The sequence below is a fragment of the Callithrix jacchus genome, chromosome 14 (genome assembly GCF_049354715.1).
Source record: "Callithrix jacchus isolate 240 chromosome 14, calJac240_pri, whole genome shotgun sequence".
Lineage (NCBI taxonomy): Eukaryota > Metazoa > Chordata > Mammalia > Primates > Cebidae > Callithrix > Callithrix jacchus.
This window is the reverse complement of record NC_133515.1, coordinates 114783390-114790310: the sequence shown is the minus strand read 5'-3', so window position 1 is coordinate 114790310 and position 6921 is coordinate 114783390. Positions and strand designations below refer to the sequence as shown.

At 46.1% G+C, this 6921-nt stretch overlaps 1 long non-coding RNA gene across 1 annotated transcript; it reads left to right on the top strand.

Moving 5' to 3' along the window:
- Positions 1-646: 646 nt before the first annotated feature.
- Positions 647-4001, top strand: LOC128929675 (uncharacterized). Its single transcript, XR_008476515.2, has 2 exons — positions 647-916; positions 1154-4001. It is a non-coding gene; the product is annotated as an uncharacterized LOC128929675 (long non-coding RNA).
- The last annotated feature ends 2920 nt before the right edge of the window (positions 4002-6921 follow it).

Sequence of the window (6921 nt, the reverse complement as noted above, 5' to 3'; positions counted from 1 at the left end):
TCTGTCACTTCCTAGGTGTGTGATGTTGGGAATTAACCAAGTTTCTTCACCAGTAATATCTGCACAGTAACACTGTCCTCATTCCATTGTGAGGGTTAAATGAGAAATGGTTTGCAAAGAACCTGGTAACCAGGAGGCCTGAAGCACACCTGTAATATTTCTATGTGACTTAGAGCATGGAGATTTTTAAATGCTAAAAGTTCATCATTTTAAACTATGTAAAATAATTATATAAAATTTAATTTTTTGTTTTATCATCAGTTTTAACTGAATTCTTGAATCACTTTCTTCTGATTCAAACATGTCACTGTTCCGTGCCCAGTGGGAACGTTTGAGATCAGCCTCTTGGCCACTGCGTTTGTCTGCACTTGAACCTTCGCTGAGAGGAATGCCGGCTTTGCTGTGTGCAGCCACAGGCCGTCGGGGCCTGAGCGAGAAGCACCACCTGGTTGAGGAGCAGGTGCCCTGAGAAAACAGAGACCACTCAGGACTGTTAAGGTTCTGTTTGAAGCCTGCATCAAAGTCTGGGCAGCCTTCCCGGAAACGTCACTCAGTATGTGGGCACAGCCACCTGGGGCCTGTGGGCTCCGCCGGGGACCCGGGCCAACTCCATTGGAAAGGCCCCGCCTCCGGCTACGTCTTCCTCAGTTTCCACCTCTGTCCTTTGCTGACTTAGTCCTTCAAGAACTTGGGTCTGAAGACAGCTTTGTTTTCACTGCTGTGATAGCAAAAACACAGCAGAGCCAAACACAACAGGGGCCGGCCAAGCTCTGTGAGCTCAGTCCTGCGTGCCGGGAAGGCGCCGGGCCCCTCCGGATGCCGGATGCCAAGTGCTGTGGACTCAGGCCTTAAAGGAATATTCAGGCAACACTTCACAAAGGCGCATTTCAAACAGCTGCTTAGACACAAATCTCAGGTGCGATGCTGAACTTCTTGTTGCTTCTACTAACTAGGGTTACAGGACCTGTGTACGTTTTACAGACGTGTTTTGCTTTCGCCTTTTGTTAACCCATCAGTCTCCAGGCCCGTCCTTCTCCTGCCTGCTGTGTGTATGTGACATGCATGGAAAACAGGTCTGTGGGCATGGCTTCTGCTCTCATTTTATTGCTTCTATGATCTTTGATGTGATTGAACCTATGTTTTATTTACATAGTGGCTGACATGGTTTAGTGCTGTGTTCCTGCTCAAATCTCACGTCAAATTGAAATCCCTAGTGTTGGAGGAGGGTCCTGCTGGGGATGACTGAATCGTGGGGGTGGATTCCCCTTGCTGTTCTCGTGACAGACTCACCAGATGTGGTCGTTTGAAAGTACGCAGCGCCTTCCCCCTTGCTCGCGCTCTCTCTCCTGCTTCACCATGTGAAGAAGGTGCCGGCTTCCCCTTGCCTTCTGCCATCTTCTAAGTTCCTGAGGCCTCTCAACCGTGCTTCCTGTACAGCCTATTTCTGCATAAATTACCCAGTTACCCAGTCTCACGTAGTTCTTCACAGCATTGTGAGAATGGGCCAGGACAGTGGCTCTCCAAAGACCAGGGACTGTAGAGGCAAATCGCTCTTCGCAGTTGCATGTCACAGTCACAGCACCTTACATGTGCACGGGGTCCTGGTGTGATGTGGGGGCACGTCCCAGACCCTGCAGGCAGGACCAGACTGCAGCAGACAGCCCTGTCATTCCAGCCAGAACAGAGCCACACACAGCAGACACATTATAGCTCCAGCTGTTGCCAGAAGTGCCTAAAGCACCCACTCTATTTGGTCATTACTGCTATATAAAGAAATTCACTTTTATTGGTATTTTTTTCCTTACTATTCCTTGGATGTTCATGAGTAATTTCACAGTTGAGGCTCTCTGTGAACAGTGTGCAGGACCTTCACATTCCTAGGGAGACAAGAAGGATAAAACTCCAGGCCCAGCGTCAGGCATGCCAGGTGAGCCAGCTTCACACATTTGGGGAATCTGAGTTTCTTCCTGCTCAAATCCGTGCACACGAAAGCCTCTCAAAGCTCCAGCGACATGTGGGAGGTTATCAAGGCTCCGTCTCACTCCCCAGATTTAAATTCTGGGTTTTTGTCTTGCCTGTTGTCAGGCTACCCAACACCTCAGCCTCCGCAGCTGTGACTCCGCCCAACACCTCAGCCTCCGCAGCTGTGACTCCGCCCAGCACCTCAGCCTCCGCCCAGCCTCTCAGCCTCCGCAGCTGTGACTCCGCCCAGCACCTCAGCCTCCGCAGCTCTGACTCCGCCCAGCATCTCAGCCTCCGCAGCTGTGACTCCGCCCAGCACCTCAGCCTCCGCCCAGCCTCTCAGCCTCCGCAGCTGTGACTCCGCCCAGCACCTCAGCCTCCGCAGCTCTGACTCCGCCCAGCACCTCAGCCTCCGCCCAGCCTCTCAGCCTCCGCAGCTGTGACTCCGCCCAGCACCTCAGCCTCCGCAGCTGTGACTCCGCCCAGCCTCTCAGCCTCTGCAGCTGTGACTCCGCCCAGCACCTCAGCCTCCGCAGCTGTGACTCCGCCCAGCACCTCAGCCTCCGCAGCTCTGACTCCGCCCAGCATCTCAGCCTCCGCCCAGCCTCTCAGCCTCCGCAGCTGTGACTCCGCCCAGCACCGCAGCCTCCGCAGCTCTGACTCCGCCCAGCACCTCAGCCTCCGCCCAGCCTCTCAGCCTCCGCAGCTCTGACTCCGCCCAGCACCTCAGCCTCCGCCCAGCCTCTCAGCCTCCGCAGCTGTGACTCCGCCCAGCACCTCAGCCTCCGCAGCTCTGACTCCGCCCAGCACCTCAGCCTCCGCCCAGCCTCTCAGCCTCCGCAGCTGTGACTCCGCCCAGCACCTCAGCCTCCGCAGCTGTGACTCCGCCCAGCCTCTCAGCCTCTGCAGCTGTGACTCCGCCCAGCACCTCAGCCTCCGCAGCTGTGACTCCGCCCAGCACCTCAGCCTCCGCAGCTGTGACTCCGCCCAGCACCTCAGCCTCCGCAGCTCTGACTCCGCCCAGCATCTCAGCCTCCGCCCAGCCTCTCAGCCTCCGCAGCTGTGACTCCGCCCAGCACCGCAGCCTCCGCAGCTCTGACTCCGCCCAGCATCTCAGCCTCCGCAGCTGTGACTCTGCCACACACCAGGTGTGGGCTTTCTTGTGCAGCCTCCTGCCAATGAAGAATCAAGCTCTGCAAAACAGTTGATTTATCCTGAGCTAAAGGTGAGCGGCCAATGGCCCATAACACAGTCCTCAGGAGATCCTGAGAACGTGTGCCCAAGGTGGCTGGGCTGCAGCTTCACTGTATACATTTTGGGGAGATATAAGACGTCAATCCATACATGTAAGACGTACACTGGCGGGACGACCGGAAGCCAAGGCATCCAGGTCATGGGCACATTCAAAGATTTTCTGAAAGATTGACAGTTCATTGAAAGAACTAAGTTATTGTCTAAGGGCCCAGACTCCATAGGAAAGAATGTCTGAGTTAAGATAAGGGTTGTGGGGACCAAGTTCCCATTATGCAGAAGAACCCTCCAGTTAACTGGCTTCAGAGAGAATAGATTATAAATGTTCCTTATCAGAATTTATTCTTTCCTGGATCAGGAAGAGGGCTTGGAAACAGAAGAGGATTCTCTTCAGAATGTAGATTTTCCCCACAAGAGACGGCTTCGAAGGACTATTTCAAGATATGGCAAAGAAACATGTTTGGAGTTGAAACAGTTTGATTTTCTTCTTTATGTGTCATGTGACGTTATGCCAGAGTCAGGTTGAAATGTTATACAGGGTTAAAAAGATGCTCCAATGAGCCTTCATGGTTTGCAGGGTGGACTCCCCAGGCCCCTTAGATAGGAATTTGGGTAACAGAGGAAAAGGTCAGAGTTTAGCCTCACTCTGATGGTGGCAGCTCCCACAACCTGCCTGGGTCTGGGGCGAGGTGGCCATGGGAGTAGTTCTACACGAAAATGCCACAGAACCTTCCGTTTCCACCAAGGGTCAGTAGTTCTTCTTGAATAAATGCTTCCAGCTTGCCATATGCCTTTGGGTCATTTTTACAGTTCTGAAATGGTTGTTTCTGGCAGTTCTGTCAAGCATTTCCATTGCTTTCTGAAGCAGCGATTGGCTGAGCTTCTTACTGTGCCATTTTGGGAATTCCCAGATAGCACAGTGACCCCTCCCCAGCCTAAGACGGATATTTCACTGAAGATTTGCCCTGAGTTAGGAGCATGGAAATCCTCGAATCCCTGCATTTTGCTATTTTAAACTATTCCTTTCTCACTTGTATGTATTCAATCTGGGCAGTGGGTTGTGGAGAGAGGAAATGCTAACTTGTGTCTATTCTGATTGAATTATATTAGATCTGTGCCTTTGTTCTAATGTATGGCATTTTACATACCTGTAATCCCTGACAAATTTGCCTAATCTAAAAATATGATAATCAGGACTTTACTATTGAAACCCAACATGCTAATGAAAATCTAGAGCAGGAGTAGTCCCTGAAGGTCCAAGTATTATTCTAACTTTTATGGTATTTGATATGTTGGGTCTGTGTCCCCACCCAAATCTCACGTCCAGTTGTTATCCCCAGTGTTGGAGGAGGGGCTGGTGGGAGGTGACTGGCTGAGGAGCATGGCTTTCCCTTGCTGTTCTCGTGATAGTGAGTGAGCTCTCATGAGATCTGGTTGTTTAAAAGTGTGTAGCGCCTTCCCTTGTATCTCCTCCTGCTGCTCTGGCCATGTGAGGACATGCATGCTTCCCTTTGCCTTCCACCATGATGGTAAGTTTCCTGAGGCCTCCCCAGCTATGCCTCCTGTACAGCCTGTGGAACTGTGAGCCAGTTAACCCTCTTTTCTTTATAAATTTCCCAGTCTCAGATGTTTCTTTATAGCAGTGCAAGAATGAACTAATACACATTAGAATGGAATCAGTAGCAATACATTTCTCAGATCATGCTCATATTGTAAGCTCCACAAATTTAATATGTAGAATTCAATCAATATCATGTAATTGATTTCATACATAGCATCATTTATTTTATGGCTTATAAAAGCTCAAACCACAGAACTTGACTTTCAAACTGTTCTATGTCAATTTTTACAGAATTTTCTAAAACAGTTCTACTGCCTATAATAGCATTTCTCTTCCATAATGCTAGCTTTAAGGATCTCATGAATCAGACATTTTCATATTTTCTTAAAAGCAGGTGCCTAGCTCTCTTATAGTACTGCTTTTCAAACATCAGTCATTCATGTATAATTTCACATTTTTTCCATACGAGAGAATCACATTCTCTCAATTCATCATTTTCAATAGGAAATCTTGTATCGGTATCTTAAATGAAAAATTGATATGATTAGACATAAATAAAAACTAAAATCTTTATATGTACCTGGGGGCTTACATGTCTCATTCAAAAGGAATAAATACACATGTAAACAAACAAAAAAATTAAATTCTAAGCTCCTCAACCATCTGAAGGAACCCTTTCTTTCAGTAAAATGCATTCCAAAGTTAACCTGGAAAATTAATTCAGGCCATGAGGGGAAGGTGGGGGTCACACATGCTTCATTATGCTCTCCTCCCTTTCAGGATTCAGGAAAGCTGACCAACATTAACATCAACACAGATCTTAAGTCTGATTTAAAAAAAAAAAAAAAAAGAAAAAAGAAAAACCTTTACAATCTATTCTCTCTGAAGCCTGCTGCCCGAAGGCTTCCTCTACATGATAAAACCTTGGTCTCCACAACCCCTTATCTTAACCCAGACATTCCTTTGTACTGATTCTAAGTCTTTAGATAATACCTTCATTCTTTCAATGAATTGCCCCTCAGAAAATCTTTTAATCTACCTGTACTCTGGAAGCCCCTGCTTCCAGTTGTCTCACCCTTCTGGACCAAACCAATGCACATCTCGCACGTATGGATGGATGTCTCATGCCTCCGTAAGATGCATAAGAGCGAGCTGTAGCCTGAGCACCATGGCTGCATGTTCTCAGGATCTCCTGAGGCTGTGTTACAGGCCATTGGTCACTTCTTTGGCTCAGAATAAATCTCTTGAAATATTTTAGAGTTTGACCCTTTTCTTTGATAGAAGAATTGAACATATCTTAATATACCTCTTGGAGTTTACAAAATGAAACTTTAAAGATAGTTTCTGAATGAGAAAAAAATGGAGATTGATAATGAGTTAGTAACAGATGGATATTTGAGTAGATGTCAGTTAGGGTAGGATGAAGATAAATTTGTTTCCATTTCAGAAGAAAATTTAGTGTTTTGGTTTTTATGCTAAGCTCTTCCCCAAATACCATCTCTTATATTTGAAAAATCACAATTACTTCACTATTTTCTCATGTTAATTTCTTAACAAAATTAAGAAAGTAATTATTTTTTCAAGGTACTTTTGTTTCCAAAAGCCTTCAAGAATAATATATTGTTTTTTTTTCTGTGTGTTATTTCATAATGAGCATTACAAAGTTTATTTTTCACCACTCAACCACCAGTTTTGAAAAAAAATTACAAAGTCTCTATTTCAAATGTTATATGTGACTCTATAAAATTGAGAAGGCAGTTCTCTGCCGTTACATATAATTTACAATTTTCACTGTTGTATTCAAAATTCAGCATAATTTCAATGGCAAAGGTATCTCTGTATGCAACAGCAAGGAGATTTTTATTATTGGGAAACAACCTGAATATGTATAAGAAAAACTGTTCACATCCAGATCTGATGTTTCACATATCATGGTATAGATCTTATTTGTGTGCATGGAACTGACTCTTGGAAAATATACATTTTTAATTTATTCATATTACCTCAAATTCAAAACATATGTAGCAGCCAATTGAATTGCTGAAGTTTTGAAATATTTACATGTATGCTTAAATATCCTTGCTGATAGTTTGTATAATCTGCATAAAGTACAATTAAAATTACTATGTTTTATCTTACCCTAACTA